The sequence below is a fragment of the Eumetopias jubatus genome, unplaced genomic scaffold (assembly GCF_037043125.1).
Source record: "Eumetopias jubatus isolate StellerSeaLion01/CBP00866 unplaced genomic scaffold, mEumJub1_p1.0 scaffold_4, whole genome shotgun sequence".
Taxonomy (NCBI): domain Eukaryota; kingdom Metazoa; phylum Chordata; class Mammalia; order Carnivora; family Otariidae; genus Eumetopias; species Eumetopias jubatus.
Window position 1 is genome coordinate 89,664,861 of NW_028274810.1, and position 9,371 is coordinate 89,674,231.

Sequence of the window (9,371 nt, forward strand, 5' to 3'; positions counted from 1 at the left end):
CCAGAAATCCTGCTAAGCATTTTATCTCATTTGAGCCTGTTTCAGTCCAAGAAGTCTGTATTATTTTCATACCCCCTAACAGATGAGCAAACAGAGGCCCTGCGGTCAGGGACTTACTTGTCCAATACCGGGGATAGGATCCATCCCCAACTTGTGGGTGGTAGTCAAGAAAAACAAACCCAGGACACGTGAACCTACGACATCTGAACTGCGTGGTTCTCAAACTTGAGCCCACATACAAATCACCAGAGATTGGTATGAATTCGCAGACTCTTGGGCCCTAACTGCAGAGATTCTGAATCAGTAGGTGCAAAGCAGTGTCTGGGGACCTGTTTGGTGAACCAGCACCCCAGGTGATTCTCCTGTGTCTGGGGACCTGTTTGGTGAACCAGCACCCCAGGTGATTCTCCTGCAGGTGACGGAGGGCCACTCTGGGGGCAACTTTAACCCAATCGTGCACCGCACACACGGTGGAATTTCAGGCAGCAGAGTGGTCCTGGACCCTGAAGCTACTGGTTTCTGGCCATCGGTTAGGGGCCCTGGCTGCAGCTGGGAGCTGGGCCGGGGCTGGGGGAGGCAGAGGGTGGTAATAAAGAAACAACAGGAAGCTCAGCTTTTATTAGCGCTGGGTAGTCGCAGCTGCAGGTGAGTAATCTGATTTCTGCGGCGTCCTGTTTTCTCTGCTGCCTGGCGGTTCCTCGACACCCACTCACCTGCCACCAGCCACGGGGGAAAGGGCGGGCGGGAGGATGGGCGTGGGGCGCCACCCGCCCGGGTCCCTCGCCCGCGCCCACGCGGGCACAGCCGCCGCGCCGCGGCCACGGGCGCTCACCTGGTGCGCTCGGGGCGGGAAGCGGGGCTCGCGCGGCGGCGGGGAGGTGGCGCGCACGCGCACTCGCGGCCCCGTCGCCCCCCGCCCGCGCCCCTCTCGCGCCAGCTGCGCTCCTGCCCCCCCCCCCCGCCCTTGGGGGAGTTGGTAGGCTTGGTGCCCTCCGGGCGTCGGGCTGGTGAGACTGGGAAAGAGATGTGGAAGTAAATGCTGGACCAATACCCAGGCATCAGGAAGACCCTAAGAGAGGCAAGTCTCAACTGCTCTGGGCCTCAGTTTCCTCATTTGTAAAAGGAGAAAGATGAACCCTTCATCATGAGCCCGTAATGCTAGCGAAGCGCCTAGAACACTTGTGCACAATAAGGGCAGAAGCTGTCATCGTGGCCATTAATGTTGCTGTTGGCCCCATCCGGAAACCACATTCTCTCTTCTTATCCAGGGATGCTGGCCTTCCGTGCTTTGCAGCCCACATCTGGGAAATCGGGAGGTTGGGGAGGGCTTGGATCAGGAAAGTCCGAGGCGGTTTGAGAGAGTCAGGGACTTGCCCAAGACTGGGGATTGGTTCCATCCTTAACTGAATCAAGTTTCCCATTGTGAAATGGGGTTAATAACACCTTCCCTGACAATCCATAGAGATGTGAAGACCAAATGAGAAACCCAGAAACACTTGGTAAACGATAAAGTGCTGTCCACGTGAAAAGAACTGAAATTATTGTTTTTTTTCCAGGTGCCTCTTTGTCCTAAAGGGTCAAGGAGTAATCAGGACCAGACTAGATTTAGCCAGTGAGTTTTCAAGGAGCGCCTTGAGAAGGGCCACTTGGCATTCATCTCCTCTGGCTGAGCGCACTGCATCCTGCCTCATCGGCCCAGGGGTGGAGAGGGAGATCCTACCCTCATGCGGTTTATGGTCCAGTCAGCCAAGAGGCAAAGGTGTCGGGGGAGCTCTGAGGGTGGGGGGAGTGGACCCCCCTGAGGGGGTAGGTGATACAGGGAGGAGGACTTCTCAGAGGAGTCAGTCTTGAGGAATGGTTGTAGTTCAGGTAGGGAGAAGGGGAGGCACATTCCAAGCACAGACAGTGCCAGGAGAAAAGTCTGGGGACAATGAAGTACGTAGTGTGTTCAGGGAAGGGCATGAAATGTCTGAAATGCAGGGTGGGAAGAAGAGAGGGGTGCAGGATGATGATAATTGGGCAGGGCTCCATAGGGAGCTTGACTTTGTCCTGACGTTGATGGGGAGCCTTGCAGGGTTCAAAGCGGGGGAGCCATGTGGTCAGGTGTGGGTTCTAGAGAGATCACTGTGGTAACAGGTACGGAGTGGCATGAACCAAGGTAATGGAACTTTCTTTTTTTTTAAGATTTTATTTATTTATTTGACAGAGAGAGACAGCGAGAGAGGGAACACAAGCAGGGGGAGTGGGAGAGGGAGAAGCAGGCTCCCCACTGAGCAGGGAGCCCGATGTGGGGCTCGATGCCAGGACCCTGGGATCATGACCTGAGCCGAAGGCAGACGCTTCACGACTGAGCCACCCAGGCGCCCCGTAAAGGAACTTTCTGAAACAGAACAGCAGGACTTATGGTAGAACAATTTGAGGGAGAGAAGGTAAGGACAGCTGGATTTTCTGTCTCTGGAACCCAGGAAAGGAGCAGGGGGAGGTTGCCTTCTGGGTACATGTCAGACATCCATTTCTCCAAGAGCCATCTGCCCCAGACCCCCAGATGTGGGAGGAGATAAGCTCTGACATTACCAATGGGAGGCTAGAGAGAGAGAAGAGAATATTGTATTAGGAATCTTTGGTTGTAAGTGACCCAAACTCTATTTGAACCAGGTTAGGGGGGAAAATTTTTTTAAAGGAAAAGGAGAGATTGAGAATGTAGTGGCTCCTTCACCTTGGAGTTTCAAAGGGTGTGTCAACTTCAGGCACTGCTGGATCCAGGGTTCCTAATAGTGTCTGTGTTATTTCCCCACCATCTCATCGGTCAGTTCTGTTGGTTTCTGCCTATCTTGAAGAATAGGCCTTCTTCTGTCCCATGGCAGACAGACCATCTCCAGTCCCAGGAAAGATGCTCACATGTTTACATTCTGTCAGCTCACACTTCAGAAGGAAGGGTCAGTGGTCCCTACTAGCTGTATCGATGGTCCCAGGAAGGGCTCTGATTGACCCAGCCAGCATCACATGCCCCAGCCCAGTCACTGTACCAAGGAGAATGTGGCACTGTGGTTGGCTTCCTTGCCCTTCCCGGCATGTGGGATCCCGAGATGGACCCCCATTAGCCCACGTGGACAGGAAATGAGAGGGGTTGGAAATATGCCAGACAGGTACAATAAGCTGGCGTACATCCCTGGCAGGTACATCCCTGCCTTGATTCAGTCCAAGGCTTGGAGGGGGGACCTCGGAGGACACCAACATCTACGAGATGGACAGAACTTGAGAAGGAGACCGAGGAGTATGCGAGAGGTTCTGGGTCTCCCAGGGTCTTCTCTGTCTCTTCCAGGGAAGTTCTGCAAGGAGTGAACGGGCAGAGGCAAATCCTGGAAGGGGTGACAGGCTCCTACTGTTCTGGGCTCCACCCAGCCACCCTCACCTGGGTGGAAAGGCTGTGGGCCCTGCTTCAGCCAATATAGGTGCTCCCCACTCCTCCAGCAGAGCCTGTTTCCTTATCTGTGAAATGGTGATTCCAACAGAACACCCACCCCAGAGGGAGACTGAGAGTATGAGGAAGATGGCGCCGGGAAATTCTTATCTCAATGCCTGACACGTAGTAAGTGCTCAATAAATGGGAGCTGTGTACAGTGCTGGTGGAAGAAACTGGAGCAGTAATAGCACCCAGATTCCTGCTGGCATATAGGGTGGAAAGTACAGCCAGAAAATTCAGCACCACTGAGGCATCATTCATTCATTCATTCATTCATTTGTTGACCAATCCTTAACTGAGTACCTGCCGTATAGCAGTCCCTATGTCAGACGTGGCAGATGTCAAGAAGGCTAGAGCACAGGAGTCTGAGGTAGTGTGGGATAGAGACGTGGTGGCCGATAGTTTTGACCTAAGGTGGTAAGCACCATAGGGACTGGGCTGTGGGAGCTCAGAGAAACTCAGTCCTATGGAGGCACCCGGGCAGCCCCCTAAGAAGTCAGAATTTGAGCTGGGTGAAGACAGAGCTGACATTGCAAGTGTGCTCACAGTGGGTCAGGTACTGGGGGTGCCAAGCCTATGAGGTAGGGACTGTGGTCCCTGTTACATGGATGAGGGCCTGGGGGCCCAGAGAGGGTAGGCAGCTTGCTCAGGGTCACCATGCTTGTAAGTGGGGGCACTGGGGCTGGCTAGGGGCCTGATCCCCCTGGATGAGTTTAACAGGTGGAGAGAAGAGAGACAGGATGGCAGGCAGAGGGAAAAAGACAGTGTGACCCAGCCATCTGGGATGGGCTTGGGGAGCCAGGATTCCCACACAGGGAAAGGCCACACCTCTGAGAGTGTGGGGCAGGGGCAGTAGGACAAGCACAAGATGGGAGCTGTGACCTCCAGCAAGTCTGGTGCCTCCTGGAACCTAACTCTCCTTATCAGTAAAATGGGGATAAGGAAGTCTGTTCTCTTCATCCTCATTTCACAGATGAGAAAGCAGATTAGATCAAGGCCATCTGGCTGCAGGGCCCCCACGCTGAGCCACAACACCGTGGTTCTGTTGGAGCAGATGAGATGTGGGAGTTCACTGCCAACCCTCCTCTCTGTATCAAGGGTAGCCATGGAGCGCACCCCAAGGGAAGTGGGGAGCCTCCACAGGAGAAGCCCTCAGAGGAGCCCAGGAGACAGTCCTGTGCTCTTATACAGAAATCCAATCTCTTAAGACCCTTAGAGACAATATCATGCGTGCACCGGCGGGACGGTGCTTGTAACTCGCAAATAGAGAAACTGAGCCCAGAAAGAGGGAAGTGACTTGTCCAAGGCCACACAACCAGCTGGTAGTAGAGATCCATCTAGAATGCAGGTTGCCTGACACCTGGCCCTGCTCTCTTTCTCTATTCCAAAATCCACTCCTCACAAATGACCTCTCCCCTGCCTCTACGCCAGCAATCTCTGCCGGTGCCGAATGTTTAGTGTGGACCAGGCATTTCATCTGTCTTTATGTCTGGTCCTCCAAAGTACCCTAGAAACTACCCTATCCCGGGTAGGCACGGGGGCTGGAAATAGACAGATAATGCATGGTTTACTGATAGTACATTACAAAACATGTAAAGTACTAATCTGTCCAGACTCTGCCATCCTAGAAGTGATACAATCCCATTTTATGGAAGAGAGAACTGAGGCTAGAGATGTGACAAGTCTGCCTCGGGGGCTCACAGCTAGGAAACGACAGGGTGAGGGTTAGCGTGTGGTCATTTCTGACTCCAAAGCTGGAGTGTCCTGTCTGCACCCCGAGCAGCTGTCAGGTAAGGGATGAGCAGACCTGCCAAGGGAGGTGAGGAGTGCAGGCTGGAGGCTCTGATCCCCGGTCACCAGGAAGGTAACGGTTCTTATAGTGGCTCAACGAAGAGTCCTTGAAGTCAGGCTCCCTGGGTTTGAGTCTTGTTCTGCCATTTCTGCCCTCAGGCAAACCACTGGTCCTCTCTGAGCCTCAATTTCCTCATCTGTAAAATGGAGATGCTAATAACGTTGTCTGCCTCCGTGAGTTGCTGGAGGGTTAAATTAGTACGTGGCACACCGCGAAGGCAGTGGAAATCTGGCCTCTTGTTTGCTGGCATCCTGTATGTATGGCATTTGGTAGTGGTGTTCTGTCCCGTCTACCATTAATGGTGTTTTCACAGCCCTTGTGTGTTCTGGAGCTGGCCACCTGGACTCCGCCACGTGCTAGCTGTGTGGTCTAAAGCTTAGAGGGAGATTGAAGGTCAGGCTCCTGGAGTTTAAGCCCCGGGTTGCTCATTGCATGGCCTTGCATATCATTTTGTATTCATAATTTCATATTATTTTTCTTAAAGGGGTTTCCCAATATCGTCTAGACTCTACTACCATCCTGCAGAATGTGGATCCACTCCTGTGTGTGCAGCGTACCTGGCCTCTCCGGTGCTTCGGTTTTCTCATCTGTTAAGTGGATAGAGAGTTATTGTGCTGATTGGATGCAGTCATATGTGTAGAATGCTTTAAAAGTGACTGGCACGTAGTCAATGCCCTATAGCTGTTGGCTTCTCAAGTGAATCTCCAGCTAGTAAATATGCTAAGTGCTGGTAAATGTGCGACATGGTTTCCATTGGTCATGTTCTTTAATTACGTTTAATTGTCACAACCACCCTACCCATTTTATAGGTGAGAAAACAGAGGCTCAGAGAGGCGAGGTCACAGAGCTTGGAAGCCAAGTGGGTCTGATGACAGAGCCATGCCCCTAACCTTTGCCCTGATACTTCCCTGTTTATGAGGGGCCACCTGGCAGCCGGACCTGGAAGACTTAGGTCACACTGCAGGCAGGCACCTGCCCCTTGCAGGGAGTCCGTGAGACCCCTGCCGGGGAAGAGCCCCCCCCCAAGTCTAGCTGGGCCTCGGGCTCTGCCACACCTAGTACCCTTGTCCCTCCTGCCCCCCCTAGAGCTTCCTCTTGAGCCCCTGTCACCAGAGGCCCTGGCCCAGGTGGGGCGGGGGCCAACGGGTGACAATGACCGATTTAGAAAGTAAAGTTGCTTCTCAAACAAATAAGAAAGAAGAGGAAAGAAAGAAATGGCCTGCCCGCTTCCTGCCCTACTCTCTCTCCCAGCACCTGGGGCCCAGCTGTGAGCTTTTCACTGCGTGTTTGTTCATCCTGCCTCGAGGAGCTTCTTCTTAAAGCTCCAGGCCCCCTCCACATGGGCGGAGGGATGTTCATGGAGCCAATGGAAATAAGCACCCTCCATGATTGCTGCATTGTCACTGTCTAGAGGATTGTTTTGGACAACAATACCAATAATCATAACAATCTGGGTTTCCTGCACTTGGCAGAGGGGGGGTTATCGGCTTAGACTTGGGTGTGGCCGTCCTGGCTGTGATTTCTGAGGTGTGAAGGCCCGGGCAGGTCATTATGTCTCTCTGGGCCTCAGTTTCCTTGCCTGCAGAGTGGGGATAGGGGAGGGCTGACGGAGACAAGCATGAGCACCCAACACACAGTGCATGGCCGGGTGGCAGCTCCTCGATCGGTCACTAAAGCCGGGGTCACCCAGGAGCACAATTTTAAGAGCCTCCCCGGACGTGGTGGGAGAGCACAGTGGAATGGAAGGTGGAGTGAATGCCTGGCACATTCTAGCCTCTGTTGTAAGGGTTTTATGCACAATTGCTCATTCCATCCTTACCACACCACATGGAGTAGATACTCTTGTCCCTGTTTTACAGATGAGATCAAGACACCAAAAAGTGACCTGTCCAAGGTCACTGCATCCGGTAGGTGCAGAGGCAGGATGAACCTAGCCTGTCCGGATCCAAAACCAGTGCTCTTAGCTGCATCCATGGCCCTCAGGGCAGCTGTGGCTGCACTGGATCTGCTTTGTCGGGTCACCACGGACAAGCCATTTCCTTCTCCGACTCAGTTCTTGATCTACAAACCGAGCAGCCCGTAACACCAGCCTACAAGACATTATACAGTCCTAAGGGAGAGGCGTGGTCAGATTTAGTGACCATGCAGGGAAAGACCTCGAGTGAACATACCACAGGCTCTGGAAGCTGCCCGTGGCCATCACTCCCGCAATTATTATTAGTTTGACAGCCACAGGCGAGAGCCAGCCTAGAGGATGCTGAGGGCCCTGCCCAGCTCTGAAAATCTAAATCCTGTGGTTGCAGCTGGGGAGTAACTCCAGGAGGCACCTGGTGAGAGGTGGCTCCACCCGTTGGGGCTAAATAAATCCCCAAGGCTGCCACCAGGCAATCTGCCAGTCACCTGCCCTAATTAATGGTAAAGTCACCAACCCTGCTTCTCTGCGTCCCTTCCATCCCCCACGACCTGTGTGGCCCTGGAGAGATGGCTCAACCTCTCTGAGACAGGAAAAGGACATGACCTTGCAGAGTTTTGATGCATTAGAGATAATGTAGACAAAGTGCTCAGCACAGTGCGTGCCACGTAGCTGAGAAGAGATGATGAGAACCTGAGCCCGGGGCCAAGCTGCGTCCCATTCCTGCGCCATTTCCTGTTGTGTGCCCTTGGGCGAGTTCCTTGGACTCTCTGAGCCTGGAAAACGGAGGAGCCCTGCACCTGGCATACAGCAGTTGTTTACCTAAAGATTGTGCTTGGGTGACCATTTTTTGCACTTTATAAGGATGTCCAGAGGCCCTGAAAGATCCTGGGGGCATAGTGTTCCCTCCAGTGCCGGATTTCTCTGTCTGCCCCTCTGGAACTCCCCAAGGCCCTTCTCCATCCTGTTCTGTGCCCTGATAGGTGAATTTTGTGGGTGACATCAATGGCCTCCTTGGCCCTTTGGCTTCTGGTTGGGCAGGGCAGGACAGGAGGGCAGAGGGCATGCAGGAGGGCTCCCCGAACCCTTCCTGCAGGGTGGCCACGGCTTGGCCGTGTCCCTCACCCAAGGGCTCTGGCCCCTGCAGGCGGCCCCTTGCGTGCATACATCTCTGGCCCCGGGTCTGGGTAACTTCTCCATCCCTCTCCATCCTTCGGGCTAGAGGTGGTAACAGCTCCCCGTTGTTGCCAACCCTAGGACACTGCACCATCCCTCTTGGTAGCCCTGAATCCTGACCACATCTTTGTTAATAGTCTCCTAATTAAACTCTCTTCAAACAACTCCACTTGAGTGCACCATCTGTTTCCTGCCAAGGCCCTGATCATGGTTTTAGCGTGACATGTATCCTGTTGTATTCGTCAAGGACTCCAGGTACGATAGAATAATAAAAATCCACACTGTTCTCCCATATACATATTTATCCTCTTGAGTAACTTGTGCTGAGTATCTGCTGTGTGCCAGGCTCTGTACAGGGAGCTGGGAGCAGAGATGACCACGATCTAGCTCCTGACCCCCAGGAGCTTCCAGACTAGCTGGGAGACAGACACCTCAAGAGACAACCATAGTATTTGCCAAAAGCCATTATAGGAGCATGTATAAACCCTGAGGTTCAGCAGAGAAGGAACAGTCATGCTCCGGGGGAGACTGGGAAGCCTGCGAAACAGAGGGACTTTTGAGTGGCAGCATTAAAAGATTGTTAATAACATATTTTATTTAACCAAATATTTCAAAATATTACCAATGTATAATATCATCAATTAGAAGTGATACAAAAATTCTTAAGGCTTTTTGCATTTTTTCCCAAGACTTCAAAATCCAGTGTTGATTTTACACCTAGGGCACGTCTCCATTCAGCCAGACCCCGTTTCAGGTGCTCAGGAGGCACAGGTGGCTGGCCTTGAGTGACATCTCATTGAGCAGCAGGGATCAGGGTCTGCTGAGCCTCACAACAGATCTGCGAGCCAAATGGTACTGTTTCTCCCACTTTACAGATGAGGAAGCAGACTCAGGAGTTGGGTCACTTGCCCGAGGTCACACTTCCTGATGGGGCATGATTTGAACCCACATCTCTGTGGTTCCAAAGC

The 9,371-nt window shown here is 53.0% G+C and overlaps 1 long non-coding RNA gene across 3 annotated transcripts; it reads left to right on the forward strand.

Moving 5' to 3' along the window:
- Positions 1-629: 629 nt before the first annotated feature.
- LOC114217201 (uncharacterized) lies at positions 630-8,567 on the forward strand. 3 transcript variants are annotated; one of them, XR_003610923.2, is made up of 5 exons: positions 630-645; positions 1,557-1,759; positions 2,207-2,429; positions 3,323-3,589; positions 5,800-8,567. It is a non-coding gene; the product is annotated as an uncharacterized LOC114217201 (long non-coding RNA). The 3 variants fall into 3 exon arrangements; XR_003610921.2 differs by having other exon boundaries at positions 2,207-3,589; XR_003610922.2 differs by lacking the exon at positions 3,323-3,589.
- The last annotated feature ends 804 nt before the right edge of the window (positions 8,568-9,371 follow it).